The sequence below is a fragment of the Schistocerca serialis genome, chromosome 6 (genome assembly GCF_023864345.2).
Source record: "Schistocerca serialis cubense isolate TAMUIC-IGC-003099 chromosome 6, iqSchSeri2.2, whole genome shotgun sequence".
Taxonomy (NCBI): Eukaryota; Metazoa; Arthropoda; class Insecta; order Orthoptera; family Acrididae; genus Schistocerca; species Schistocerca serialis.
This window is the reverse complement of record NC_064643.1, coordinates 732,862,819-732,879,022: the sequence shown is the minus strand read 5'-3', so window position 1 is coordinate 732,879,022 and position 16,204 is coordinate 732,862,819. Positions and strand designations below refer to the sequence as shown.

At 41.8% G+C, this 16,204-nt stretch overlaps 1 non-coding gene across 1 annotated transcript; it reads left to right on the top strand.

Moving 5' to 3' along the window:
• Positions 1–14,535: 14,535 nt before the first annotated feature.
• On the top strand, positions 14,536–14,610 carry Trnas-cga (transfer RNA serine (anticodon CGA)). The gene has a single exon. It is a non-coding gene; the product is annotated as a tRNA-Ser (tRNA).
• The last annotated feature ends 1,594 nt before the right edge of the window (positions 14,611–16,204 follow it).

Sequence of the window (16,204 nt, the reverse complement as noted above, 5' to 3'; positions counted from 1 at the left end):
ATATTCGGCACAGCTTACCAATTTCTTTCATTAACCGTTCACAAGGGTTCGAAGAAGCGTGGTACTTGGATATATAGATCGGAGAAATGTTTCTGGCTCGTAACATGCGTGTCCATACGCTACTACGAAATTGAGATCCATTGTCAGAAATTACTTTCAACACATGCCCTACATGAAATAGAAAATGTTTTACAAATGCTTTCGAAACAGTTTTAGCAGTAGCTTTGCGTAACGGAGTGAAAGTAACAAATTTTGAAGTGAGCTCAACAGCGACAAAGATGTAGCAAAAACCTCTGTTAGTTCTGGGAATCGGACCAAAAATATCTACAGCGGCCATATGTCTTAATTTAACAGGTATAATGGGATATAATGGAGGAATATGTGAAGTGGTGTCTGATTTAGCTTTCTGGCAAATTTTACAAGACGCTAAAACTCGTCGTATACGTTTCTCCATGTTGGTAAAATAACAGTTCTGTCTCAGTATAAGAAAACATTTTCGTGCTCCGTAATGTGCGTAACTTAAATGAGTGTACCAGATTAATTTGTTGACCAGTTCGTCAGGAATGCATAATAACCAATTGTTGCTATCAGGATGAGAGCGGCGAAACAGAATGTCATTGCATACAGTGTAGTGGTTCCTAATCGTAACATTATTCCTATCTTGCCAAAGGTATTTAATTTCTTTCCACACGTTGTCTTTGTTTTGTTCTTGTGCTATGTCCTGTAATGACGATGAAATAAAGTTTTCAAATGCAACTTGCTGAATGTACATGACACTGAAATTTGTTTTGCAGAAGTTGGTTGCTACGTCTTGCTGATTGTTGCCGAGAGAACGCGATAGTGCGTCTGCTATAACATTTTGTGTGCCGGGAATGTGAACAATCGTAAAATTAAATTCCTGTAAATACAGTTTCCATCTACTTAACCTGTCGTGAGTAAATTTAGCCGAAAGTAAAAATTGTATCGCTCTGTGATCTGTGTAAACTGTGGTATGTCTGCCATAAAGAAAGTGCCTAAATCTCGTGAAAGCCCATACAACGCATAATGTTTCAAGTTCTGTGACGGAATAATTTCGCTCAGCTGGTGACAGAATGCGGCTTGCAAATGCGATGTTTTTAATTACTGTAGAACCATCTTCTTCAATTTCCTGGAAAATGTGTACGCCTAAAGCGGTGTTGGAACTGTCAGTGGCAATGGAAAAATTTCTGGTAAGATCTGGGTGCGATAAAAGTGGAGCATTCAACAAAGCATGTTTCAGGTTCACAAATTCAGAATGTGCTTGCTTATCCCAAGACCAAATACTGTTTTTACCTGTTAATTGACATAATCTGGGTGTGTCTAAAGCAGAGTGATGAATAAATTTACGAAAAAAGTTAATTAAGCCCAAAAAACTGCGTAATTGCTTCTTCGTCGTAGGAACAGTAATGTCACGTAGAGCTTGAAGTTTTTCCGGATCAGGTGCAATGCCTTCTGCTGAAATTACGTGTCCAAGAAATTTTATAGAAGTTTTGCCAAAGTGCGATTTACTAAGATTAACTGTGAGTCCTTGAGCATGAAAAGTTTGCAACAGTTGTTCAAGAATCATATTGTGTTCAGACCAGTTAGCTTCTGCGATAAGAATGTCGTCTACATACGTCGTGATTCTGTCCTTAATGCAAACGTGTGTTGGATGGCGTCAAAATTAATAACATTTTCGTGAACAAAATTCTGCGTGTCTAAATTATTGCTTATGTTACTAGAATATGCAACCTGTACTGTGTCTGGTCAAATTCTGTCGTACGTGCTATTATTTACGGGAGGATGCTGTGGCATTTCGACTATTTGAACTGTTCTGTTAACTCTTCCTGACGTATTACGCTATGGATGACACCTATTGTCTGGATCATTCATGATAATGTGTTGTTGCTGATGTTCTTGCTGCTGAAAAGATCGACTGTTATTAAATGTACGCTGAAAATTGTGCTCGTTCTTTTTACGTCTGTCATGATAGTAATTTCTATACGGCGCATTGCGATACGAGTTGAAATAGTGTGTTCTTTGTACGTAGTTGTTTCCTTGCTGCCGTGCGTTACTATTTGTTGGATCTTGGACTATACGTGCACGCGGCGGAACATTAAAGTTTGGTTGACCTTGTAGACTGCATTGTTGGTTAGGTATGCTAAGCGGTTGACTTTCATGCTATTGTGGTGAAAAATATCTATTGTTACAAAAATGTGGTTGCGACTGCCGAAAATTTTGTACATACTGATGATTATGATTTTATTTGTTATTAAAATTACGCTGGTTCTGGAGTGCCTAAAGAATGTTGTCACTTTCAGTAAAAATTTGTCACATCGGGTTTTCTTTAGTCATTTTTCTTAATTCTAGGTAGAGCAATAGTTAAAGAGCTATTTTGATAGATATAAAGGATAGTAGAAGAGAAGGCAGCAGTGCAGAAAACTAAAGATGAAACAGCACTACTACAGCTCGGGGCCCTATGCTCGCTACGGCACATATTCATTAAAGCGTAATGAATCCCCTGAGGTCATTTACGCACTACAAATAAATTTTAACTTTTGCGTTGCAGGCAATGGCGGTATAAATTCAAAAGCAAATAGTTGTATCCATGTTAATTCTAGTTTCTTCATTATAGGCAATGCTGTTGTAAATGCAATAGCAAATTGTCGCATTAGGTTCAAAGCTAGCTTCTGCATTACAGGCAATAGCGGTGAAAGTACAAAAATAAATTGTCGTATACAGTGCAAATCGTGTATCTGTGTTCTGCCATTATTAAATTCCTTACATTTTCTTACAAATGCAAATTGCTTATAACCAACGTTCTCGTCACTGAATTTGATAACACGCTCAAGTTTGTGTGTGAATCTGTTCGTCTGTGTCATTTCGGATTTCAAGTTGCGTAGCTTTTCAGATTTTAAGTCGCGTGGCTTTCCGGATTTTAAGTCGCGAAGTTGCTGTAAATTGCTCACATTATACACGCTGCGTGAGTCAGACAAATGTTCGCAAAGTGGCGTCTGCTGTGTTGTGTTATTAACTGAAATACTTTTCATCTCTGTTACTTCTTGTTGTAAACTTGATAACTTTCTACGCAACGTGTTATTAGACGAGTCGATCTCATTAATTGTCTGCTGTAAATTTTGAAATTCAGGTGTTTGGTTAAATGAAATCGGTGCAGTATCATCCGATTTATTACCATTATTACTTTCAATAGCATCAATACGACTGGCTAATTCATCATATTTTTCAGTCAGTATTTTTGCCTGATCATCGGTTTTAGAATCGGATGCATTAATCTGTTTTTGCAACTTACGTGTAGTTTCGCTCAGTTTTTTAACATCAGCTTTGATGACATCGCAATCCTGTGTTAGATCTAATTGTTCGAATCTGTCTGTCACTGTTTGAATATTTACTGTGTGTGTATCTGTTTTTGATTTAAGATCAGAAATTTCATCCCGTAATTCGGCGTTCAATTGTTCTATGGTATTAATTTTGTCGGACACTGTAGTAATATTATTGTCTACATACGTCTTCGCTTTCGCGAACATTTTACGTTTGTCCTCTTGTCTTTGTGCAGTGATTGTTTCCATGACTTGTCGATTTACTTTGTTTTGATCTTGAATAAATTTGCGGAAACGCGTATCACTGTTTTGTATGTGCTGATTAAAGCGCTCGTTCACCTGAGTATTCTGTTGTTCGAATTTCGCGTCTATCTTTGCGTCCATAGTGCGCGAAAGTTCTACAGTCATTGCTTTAAACTCATCCCGTAATTGTGTAGCTTTTTCAGAGCATTGTTTAGCGACTCCGCTAATTTCGTCTCTGAGTGTTTCTGTTGCAGCTGTTTGCATTTCCCTTAATTCTTGCGCAACAGACTTAATTTCTTCGCTATTTTTTCGTGAACAAGCCTCAATTTCCACGCGCAACTGTTCCTTAGTGTCATGGCACTGCGCGGCAACGGCTCTAATTTGTTCACTAAGCTGTCTGGAATTGTCGTCTAATTTTTCATTCTGTTGTCTGACCTGTTCACTAAGTTGTTTGAGATTTTCGTCATTATTGTCAAGTTTCTCATTTAAGTGTTTGTTATCTTCCCTAAGTTGTTTGAAATTTTCATTCTGTTGTTTATTATCTTCCCTAAGTTGTTTGATATCTACACCAAGATCGTTCTTAAACTGTAGCATTATTGTCATAAATTGATCCAAACTTAAAGTAGCTGTTGCATTCTCAGTACTCTGTGATGGAGTACATGCAATTGTCCCGCTTTGTGTGACCATTTGGTCATTTTGCAACTTACAAAAAGGATTATCAGTCGGATGTACACTGTCAGACATTATTTCGGAATTAAATGGATCCGTCATACTCTCACTACACTGACCATTTTCATTCGAAAAATTTGTCTGTACATTACTTGGATTTTCTAAATCGGGTGTGTTAAACTCGGCAGCGCTCATTACTATAGAGCGTCCCGCGTCATCAATTGTCGTCAAATTAACAGAGGAGACAATTGAGTTCGTATGTTCATTATCAAGGTAAAAGTCATCACTAGTGGTTGGCATGCACTGGTTGTTAGTGAACGCAGGATTGTCATCATTACACTGCGTGTCACATGTCCTATCGGTAAAGTTGTTTGAGTCGGAAATTTCGTTCATAATACCTCGCGATACACTATTCACAGTCTTTCGCGGCATTTTTACAATAGTCAAAATTTTTCACAAAATAAATAAGCACAATGCAAAAGCAACACAAATACAACAGAGCAAACGAATTGTCGTTGACCTGTAGAAAGAAAGTCACAAGTTAATAAAAGCGTTGCGCCAAATCCTAATTATATCTAAGCAAATAAGAGCAGATATCTGACTGTTCCTCAAAAGACTCTCAACGAAATACGATCCTGGACTGGGTGTCGCCAAGTGTAACCTCCCCACAAAATTTTAAAAAGACAGAATATTATTTAAGACTGCTAATGGACATTGCGCTAAGTGTAACCTCTCCACTGAAATTTTAAAGACAGTATTTAATAGAAATGGAGCCAAGAAGCATAACCTCCCTGCAATGAAATATACTAACAAAGGCAACAAAAATGTGAAATTCGCAATCTGACTCTGGTGTAAGCTCTTCACAAAAAAATTAAAGTCAATTCAGTGACAACAAAATCTCAGCGATAATGTTAATTCAATTACACCAAAATTTCGGTCTTTGGCCCTGTGCAAAAAAAAAAAAAAAAAATCAGAATTAAATTCTTACCTCATTGTAACTGCTAGTCAAATTTCTGCTCTTATTCTTGGGCACGGCTTGGAGGAACTGCATTGCAAATAATAATATTCCTTTTTTTTTTTGGTAATCTAATTGAAAACTGAAACTTTTCTTTAAGGGAAGTGGAACGAAATTAAATAAATTTGTTTTTATAAAAATTGCTTTGAAGTCAAAATTATTATTGGGGGCACTTGTTGGAAATTAATTACAATAAATAAACTTTACATTATCCGATGATTATCTTAATTAACAGTATACCTCATTCAGCATCTTGACCAGTGTTGCCGACAGACTACATCACACAACCGCACTGGGCTGCTACTACTGACCGACTGCTCTGCATGACGACCACCAGCGTACCGCTAGCAACTGTACTGCACGACTACTACTCACAGACTGCTCGTAACACTCGCGCGGTCAAGCGCATACTAACCACGATAATAGGCTCTCTGGTCAAAGATTTTAACGTGCCTCACCATCGCTGCTATGTTACATACGTGTTTCAAAGTAAATGCGAACTATTCAGTGGCGGCAATGCCGCGATCGCTGGCAAGCTATTGTTGTAAATGCATGTAAATACGGTAGATTAAATAAATGAAATAAAAGTAATTTCGCATGTATCATTACAATAAACGTAATTTTTCCTCACTGATTGTGAAATGTGAGGTAACATCTTAAAATAAAAGACGTGTGCAGTCACACTTGTGATGAAAGGAGAAGGGAGAGGTGTGATGCGTGTACTGCAGAAGCTGTAGTGCTGCTCCACAGGCTCGCGCCTGCGGTCGGCTCGCGCCGGCAATATTAAACACTCGGGATGTCGCCGGCTCGGCTCCGGGAGGCTCACGCCGCGTCGGCGCGGCCCGGCCGCCAGTGTGAACACCGCAATTCAAAACCATGTGTTTGATACCGAAGCGGGCGGCGGCCCGGCCAGACTCGGCTCGTCCCGGCCGGCAGTGTGAACGCGGCCTAAGGGTGCGAAGCAGCCGCTGCTACGCTAGCGTCACATAATACTACCGCGTCATAATTATTCCACAATTCTTACAAAATCGTAAATACTGGGTGCCCATAGTTGAAGTTCTACTTTAAAAATGCTGTAGAAAGAAAACCACTGCTTAAACTGGAACAGCACATATCGACGCAGAGAGGAACGTCATGGAACAAAACAAATTTAACGAAAATTGCCAATAGATGGCACTGTAAGCGTCTTGACGTAAATTGGGGACGGCTACAAATAACAGATGAATCGCAATCCAACGGCTATAGATTGAGTTGCACATTACACCATCCGCGTCCGTATTGTTCAATGTGAATGACTGTCAACAGTTGAGGCACTGTTGGTTTGGGAAGCCCATTCACCACGGCAATGTCGTACCATATCTGATGGGAAAAATCGGTTTTTAATCTTCCTGAGGCCAAAAACCACGTAAAAAAGCAAATAACACCGGATTTTACATGTACCGGGTCCGAAAAGACATAAAAAGCAAAATGACATCGGTTTCTAACTGTCGCGAGACTGCGCAAGGCATTTTCTATATAATGTCTATCGTTTCCTTGCCACAAGATGAAATCTAGGAACAGCATGCTTCACAACAGATTGGAGTCGTTTGGGAGGCACGTTTAGAATGCATTACGTAGTGCTTACCTTCCATTCAGTTATATTCTTAATGGTGCACTGAACACATCATCTTACAGCTAACCCCATAGCCAGAAGTTACATGGATTAAGATAGCTGATATGGGCGGCCAGGCTTTAGGGACTTGAGGCTGATAATTCTAGCATTTCCAAAATGCCTCTGCAGAAGCTGCTTCACCGCCTATGCAATGTGCGGAAGAGCGCAATCTTGCATAAAAATAATCCCACCCACACATCACGCTGTTGAAGGGCTGCAGTGACGTTCCTTCTCAAAAGACAGTGACGTTACAGTTAACAGGAAACGCTAGACTTATCTCCTAGAAAAATACAGCCCAACGATAAACGATGCCGTCAACCCGTACCAATCAGTCACCTTTGCAGAATGAAGTGCTACCGGTTAATGTGCGTGTGGATTTTCCGTTGCCAGTATTCTGAAATTCTGCATAGCGACGTGTCCTCGGGGATACAAATGGGTTTCGCATGTCCACAGAATAATCCGTGACCATTCATTGTACTCTTCCAAGCGTGCAAGATATTCTAGAACCAACGTTTATCTTGTTGGCAGGTCAGCATGCAGTAACTCCTGAACGTGAGTGATTTTGTATGGATAACAACGCAGAATGTTTCGTAGAATTTTATGCAACGTGACAACGTGCTGACATCTTCGACAGACTTCTGATAAACATATTTCTTCCCTCGGCACACACTGAACTTCAAAAGAACCTGCCTCTCAGAATTTTGCATAAAAATTTTTCCAGACCCCTAGCACTCACCGTAACAATTCTTTTCTTTATATCGCTCTGTGTCCGGAAGTTCTGAACGGCCACGCACAGTCACCGTTCTTGTAAAAGAGGTTTACCAGCAGCGCGCGATCCATCATGGAGACGGTTATGTTGGACGTATCTGACTCAAACTGAGAAACAACCGTGTGCCGCGCGTCTCTTGGTGTGCATATTATGACGCTTACAGCGCCAGTAATTAGTCAAATTTTCATTATTTTTTGTTATATGATGGACGCCCTGTGTAAAAGAGCATGATACATTTATTTATACACACATCAAAAAGACTTTTGCATCACCTCGGCTCCGAGAGTTCCACAACCTATACAGAAAATTGGAATGAAAATCAACATAAACATAATTTCCACCCTTTTTATTTCTCATGAAAACCACACACTGCAGGTTGTACCACCATACAGCAAGACCTTCAGAGTTAGTGGTCCAGATTTCTGTACGCACCAGTACCTCTAAGACCCAGTAACACGTCCTCTTGAATTGACACATGCCTGTATTTGTCGTGGCATGCTATGCACAAGTTCATCATGGCACTGTTGGTCCAGATTGTCCCACTCTTCAATGCCGATTCGGCGTAGATCCCTCAGAGTGGTTGGTGGGTCACGTCGTCCATCAACAGCCCTTTTAAGTCTATCCCAGGCGTGTTTGATAGGGTTCATATTTGGAGAACATTCTGGCCACTTTTGCCGAGCGATGTCGTTATCCTGAAGGAAGTAATTCACAACATGTGCATGATGCGGGCGCGTATTGTCGTCCATGAAGACGAATGCCTCGCCAATATGCTGCCGATATGGTTGCACTATCTGTCGGATGATGGCATTCACGTATCGTACAGCTGTTACAGCGCCTTCCATGACCACCAGTGGCGAATGTCGGCCCCACATAATGCCACCCCAAAACATAAGGGAACCTCCACCATTCTGCACTCGCTGGACAGTGTGTGTCTAAGGCATTCAGCCTGAACTCGTTGCCTCCAAACACGTCTCTGACGATCGTCTGGTTGAAGGCATATGCACCAGTGTAGAGAACGTGACGCCAATCCTGAGCGGTCCATTCGGCTTGTTATTGGGCCCATCTGTACCGCGATGCGTGGTGTCGTGGTTGCAAAGATGGACCTCGCAATGGACGTCAAGAGTGAAGTTACGCATCCTGCAGCCTATTGCGCACAGTTTGACTCGTAAACGACGCCCTGTGGCTGCACGAAAATCGTTATTCAACATGGTTGCGTTGCTGTCATGGTTCCTCAGAGCCATAATTCATAGGTAGCTGTCATCCACTGCAGTAGTAGCCCTTGGGCGGCCTGAGCGAGGCATGTCATCGACAGTTCCTGTCTCTCTGTATCTCCGAACAACATCGTTTTGGTTCACTCCGAGACGCCTGGACAATTCCCTTGCTGAGTGCCCTTCCTGGCGCAAGTAACAATGCGGACGCGATCGAACTGCGGTATCGACCGTCTATTCATGGTTGAACTACAGTCAACACGAGCCATGTACCTCATTCCTGGTGGAATGACTGGAACTGATTGGCTGTCGGACCCCTCCGTCTAATAGGCGCTGCTCAGGCACGGTTGTTTTCATCTTTGGGTGGGATTATTGACATTTCTGAACAGTTAAAGGGACCGTTTCTGTGATACAACCCACAGTCAACGTCTATATTTAGGAGTTCTGGGAACCAGGGTGATGCAAAAAAAATTTTATGTGTATATTAACACAGGATAAAGATTACGCTGTAAATAAAAAACCACTTGTGTGGCTACATTTTAAGATAATACAACTACATAGTATCCTTTCCTTGTAGAGGCTTCGGTATGTGTACAACTAGTTAACATTGTAATGTTAGATGCAACCTGATTGCTAAGGCATTTATGCAGCATCTCAAAGACAGTAGCAGCAAGTTATGTAAAAAAATGTAACGTCCAGAGGCAAATTTCCGAAACCTTTCCCCCTCTCCCATCCCCAAGCATGATTGTAAAAATGGAAATTTGAGCAGTGTTATCTAAACAAATGAAACGTTCGGCACACGAGGTGCCTGTGGTTGCCAAACAACGCTCTTAATCAGCTAAAGCCCACATCTTGACGCACAATGATAATATGACTACAGTTCAAAATTGGCTCTGAGCACTATGGGACTTAACTTCTAAGGTCATCAGTCCCCTAGAACTTAGAACTACTTAAACCTAACTAACCTAAGGACATCACACACATCCATGCCCGAGGCAGGATTCGAACTTGCGACCGTAGCAGTCGCGTGGTTCCAGACTGTAGCGCCTAGAACCGCAAGGCCACCCCGTCCGGCTATGATTACAGTCATTTAATACAACGTTATTTCGCCATGACCAACATTACTGAGTACTATTCATATAAATAGGAGATAAACAAAGAGTGCCGTTTCAGTACGCATGCGTATCACGTTTGTAAACTCATCCCACTAAGTATTAGTTACTCCCTTGGTAACGTTAGTGCCTGTATGTAGTCGTATATATGTTACTAGTTTTGCATGGGTAAAAGTAATTGTTGGAAGCATATTTTATACCTAAGTTCGTACCTTTATACCTCATTCATTTGGGCAATTGAAGATTTCGTGTTCAGGGATTTTGTATTTATATTATCACGTAAGAAGGCATCACGTGTAGTAGGTTATACTACGCTGACCGTGAACATTGTCTAATAGCAAATAATATTCCTGGAAGTAGTAATTGAAAGTGACATTTTAGTTTGGATAAACGAACACATTCTGCCGTTACATAAGTCCTGCGTTCTTGTTTTAATGGAAATAACTAACTTTTACCTTACATCAAAAATCTGAAGTGCTAACTTGTAGGTCTAATTTATGCTGCTCGAAAATAATGAAAATTCGTGTGGTATGAAATGTAAATAATTTAGGTCAACTAGTCCGCATTATAATGGGTGATAAGTGTAGACGTTGCCTTAGGGCATTAAAACGGGGAATGGTACGTGCAGATCGTGGGTTGGAAATCCGATGGGGTGATTGTGATGGGCGGGGGGTGGGGGGTTAATGAGGAAATCACTCAACGATGCTCTCCCGTGGAACTTTAGGCTCTGAAAGGTAGATAAGAGAATCGCTGAAGAGGAAACGAAGATTTATGCCCTTCAGGCTGAATTAGATCAAGGGAAATTTGAACTAAACAGGCTGAAGGGGCAGAAAGGCTGTGGGAACTTGGTAAAGGTAACAAATAATGGGTGATACGGAAATAAGCCTTTAACTTCTTCGATACTATCTGATAAGTTTAGCTTGTTACTAGTAGTAGGAGGGAAGAGCGTCATCCAGCTGTAGTAAGCTGCAGCAGACGTCAGGCAAAGAAACTAAACGTAAGTCGATAAAAAAGGAAATTAGGAAGCAAATAATCTGGCTGTTATGGGGAATCCATGGCTGCGGTGTACACCAGACTGTACAAGACAAGTTAGGAACAGGGTACCAGAGCACAATTATTCCGAAGCGAAGAGTTAGCTTTAGCTAGGTGACAGAGAAAACTGGGAATTTGTGTGTGGGTTTTTAAAAAGAGGAAAAGGTGATTATTGTAGGTGGAGGAAGTAACATAGTAGAGACTGAAATTACAGTGATACGGGTGACTTGGAGGACGAGGATTGGGAACTTAACACACAAGTGTCAGTTTTGTGGATGTCCTGCAGTAACATAACTAGTCCTGAGCTAAGCTACGAGAACACAGAGTTGAGAAGGTTGCTACCGACTCAAATGTCCTACAGGGGCAGTGCCTTTTTTTACAATTGACAGATGGTGTTATTCTAGACACTGACAACACCTAAGTAATCGGGGGAGAGTGAGAAAGATAGGTCGGCTGAGCTTCTGACAGAGAAAATGAGGTGGCCCGGCCTCACAAAAAGGAAGATCGTTTGAGTTACTGTTATCAGAGGGGTAGCTTTTTCAGATCAGCGTCAGTAATTCGGCACTGTGTAGTGAAAGAAGCCAAAAGAACAGAACAGTCCCCAATATGCTCCAGAAAACACATAAAAGTAAGTTTATCTTATTTCGTCAGAATAATTGAAGACTGGTTAATAAGGTAAAGGAGCCCCCTGTGTATTTGAAAAAGATAGATGTCTTGCAACTCTCTGAACACATAACCACATTTTAGAGAAGATATATATGTAAAAGATTGCAAAACAACTTCTTGTTGTTATCATCTAAAGCTTTGATGAATTATATAAATAACATATAGTAACACAAAGCTGCTTTAGAAATGAAATTATGCTGCTGCTTCAGGTGTTACAATACGTCATTTCTATGATAAAATATTACACTTCAGCATCCTTTTCGTATAGAACTAATATGGGAAATGATGGGTTGTTACATATATTACAATAGAACACAAGATATTGAAATAATGAATTTTTTGTGTGTATGCTTGTCGATTACTACTTAAGAACACTTCACTTTTACGTGTAACTGTATACAGATCCCAATGGGAAAATCTGAACTGTTTATGAAGCATATGAGTTCCTTATTATACCATATGGCAAATATCAGCAAGCTATTAATAGTAGGCGGTAATATAGATGTAGATTCTCAAACCATTCTGAGAGTGAAAATCATCTGGAAACCTTAGTTGGATCCTACAATTTGATCCTTATTTACATTTCACAAGGATTTCTCAACTGGAAATGCCATTTATGGATTCACTCACCAAATTTTACGAGCGCTAAATAACAAAATGTCACCACATAGTATTTTCTGCAACCTACATAAGGCATTTGTCTATTCGAATCACATGGATACTGTTCTATTTAACCAAAACTTTGTAATTAATATTTCAACCAATGTAATCAGGGGAGATTCTTCTCATTTGGGAGAAATGACTTATGGCGTTCCGCAAGGTTCAGCGTTAGATGCTTTATTGTTTATCATATGTGTAAACGACTTCCTGTCTAATACACAACAAGCGGAATTAGTTCTTTCTGCGGATGTCATTCATAGTGTAATGAATCGAAACATTATATGTACACTACTGGCAATTAAAATTGCCACACCAAGAGGAAATGCAGATGATAAACGAGTATTCATTGGACGAATATATTATACTACAACTGACATGTGATTACATTTTCGCACAATTTGGGTGCATAGATCCTGAGAAATCAGTACCGGGAACAACCACCTCTGGCCGTAATAACGGCCTTGATACGCCTGGTCATACAGTCAAACAGAGCTTGGATGGCGTGTACAGGTACAGCTGCCCATGCAGCTTCGACACGATACCACAGCTCATCAAGAGTACTGACTGACGCATTGTGACGAGCCAATTGTTCGGCCACCATTGACCAGACGTTTTCAGTTGGTGAGAGATCTGGAGAATGTGCTGGCCAGGGCAGCACTCGAACATTTTCTGTATCCAGAAAGGCCCGTACAGGACCTGCAACATGTGGTCGTGCATTATCCTGCTGAAATGTAGGATTTCGCAGGTATCGAATGAAGGGTAGAGCCACCGGTCGTAACACATCTGAAATGTAACGTCCGCTGTTCAAATTGCCGTCAATGTGAATAAGAAGTGACCGCAACGTGTAACCAATGGGACCCCATACCATCGCGCCTGGTGATACGGCAGTATGACGATCACGAATACACGCTTTCATTGAACGTTCACCACAATGTCGCCAAACACGGATGCGACCATCAAGTTGCTGTAAACAAAATCTGGATTGATCCGAAAAAATGACGTTTCGCCATTCGTGCACCCAGGTTCGTCGTTGAGTACACCAACGCAGGCCCTCCTGTCTGTGATGCAGCGTCAAGGGTAACCGCAGCCATGGTCTCCGAGCTGATAGTCCATGCTGCTGCAAACGTCATCGAACTGTTCGTGCAGATAGTTGTTGACTTGCAAACGTCCCCATCTGTAGACTCAGGGATCGAGACGTGGCTGCACGATCCGTTACAGCCATGCGGATAAGATGTCTGTCATCTCGACTTCTACTGATACGAGGCCGTTGGGATCCAGCACGGCGTTCCGTATTACCTTCCTGAACGCACCGATTCCACATTCTGCTAACAGTCATTGGACCTCGGCCAACGCAAGCAGCAATGTCGCGACGCAATAAACCGCAATCGCGATAGGGTACAATCCGACCTTTATCAAAGTCGGAAACGTGATGGTACGCATTTGTTCTCCATACACGAGGCATCACAACAACGTTTCACCAGGCAATGCCGGTCAACTGCTGTTTGTGTATGAGAAATCGGTTGGAAACTTTCCTCATGTCAGCACGTCGTAGGTGAATGTTCTGAAAAACTAATCATTTGCATATCACAACAACTTCTTCCTGTCGGTTAAATTTCTCGTCTGTAGCAGGTCATCTTCGTGGTGTAGCAATTTTAATGGCCAGTAGTGTATAAAGGAAACCTGAGAAGCGCGCCGTCGGTCGTCGATCCATGTTTTTCAGTAGCGCCGCGCTCGGCGCCGGATGCAGATCTCTGATGATGTGGTGACAATTCTTTTTCACGCTCTTCTGCCGTCATGACGGGAGCGGACCTTCACGTAGACTCCCGCTGTGCTCTGAAAATGCTGAAGCCTGGGTCACAGGCTTCCTTAATCGAAACCCACTGTCTTTATTAGTGTGTCACACAGCCGGATCGCTACAGCTTCTTTAAGAAAACAATCCCAGAAGATCCAGAATGAGATTTTCACTCTGCAGGGGTGTGTGCGCTGATATGAAGCTTCCTGGCAGATTAAAACTGTGCGCCGGACCGAGACTCGAACTCGGGACCTTTGCCTTTAGCGGGCAAGTGCTCTACCAACTGAGCTACCCAAGCACGACTCACGCCCCGTCCTCACAGTTTGAATGGCAGGAGACGAGATACTTGCAGAAGTAAAGCCGTGAGGACGGGGCGTGAGTCGTGCTTGGATAGCTTAGTTGGTAGAGCAGTTGCCCGCGAAAGGCAAAGGTCCCGAGTTCGAGTCTCGGTCCGGCACACAGTTTTAATCTGCCAGGAAGTTTCAATCCCAGAAGATGTTGGACTGTTGCTACAGCTTGGTATTGTCATAATTCATGGTATGTCCATGGGAGTTGCAGTGCTCTGTGGACTACATCACTAAGACAAAATATTTTAACACCTGAAATTATAAAAAAAATGGCTCTGAGCACTATGGGACTTAACTACTGTGGTCATCAGCCCCCTAGAACTTAAGAACTACTTAAACCTAACTACCCTAAGGACATCACACACATCCATGCCCGAGGCAGGATTCGAACCTGCGACCGTATGCAGTCGCGCGGATCCGGACTGCGCGCCTAGAACCGCTAGACCACCGCGGCCGGCACTTGAAATTATAAATATTCACTTTACATATAAAGCGGAAAGCACCTGAACAAATTCTCTTCACTTTCTTACAAACACATATGCTATCCATCTTTGAAGAAATTCAGTAAATCACAAATTGTTACGTTAACATAAAAATCTCGAATCTTAATCCCTGACCAAATTAATCACTGCGCTTGAATATCTCGGCAAATGCGTTAATACAATACCTTTTGAACTTTTCTGACTGAGTTACAAAATATCTCTCCATAAAAGAAAACTAATGTAAGAAAATTGTTGCTGGTAGACAGTACAGCCTAAACACACCGTACCCCATCACAAGATACTAGTCGGCTATTCTTTCTCTCTCCTCCACTGGACTCCACTGATAAGCAAAGGTTCTACTATCAGTGACTCGCAGTGCAGTCTCTTTGGCAGAGATGTTGCCCGCCATTACTCACATCCTATTGAAGCTTTGCTTTTCTGCGTGACATCCAAAATATTACCAAAATTACATTTTTTGTATAAAAAACAATTACAAGATGACCTACAACTGCCACAAGGCAGTCACGTGAAACTCCGTGGCTTATGAGCATTATGACGCTGTTGACGTGTGAATGATTCAGTTGGTTGTATGGAATTATCGCAGTTAGATGGGTCGACGTAGAGAACGGCAGAAAGAAGCTATCGTCTTTGGACGTGCTCATGATCACACCGTGAGTAATGTTTACCGATATGTCGATGTATTAACGGGAATTGTACAACGGGTCTATAAGGTCTCGTTTACCACTTACAGTCATTCAACACGACGAGAGAACAGTGGTCGTAAAAAGATCATAACCGAAAGGGACGGGAGACTAGTATCAAGCGTCGTCAACGACTATTGGTTTCAAATACGACAGCAAATATCGCTGCCACTCAATGCAAGCCCACCGTATGAACCATTTTACGAGCGGTCATTTCTAAGAGAACTGTATGCAGTGGACATTTGGAAACAGATTTCTCGTAAAACGCCACTGCTCACAGCGGCATATTAAGCTGCCCGCTTTCAACGGGCAAAAATCACAGAAACTGCAGAACGACTGACTGCAGGCATAAAGTGTTGTCTGACGGTTTCCGATTTTCACCTCTTCTCAAATAACGCACCTTCCACTGCAGAGATGTCACAATCATGCGTTTGTCCTACAATGCGTGGCGAGTGAAGGTCAAGTCGGACGTGCTTCTGCAATGTTTCAGTTATCGTGATAACGCTAAACACCATTAAATAA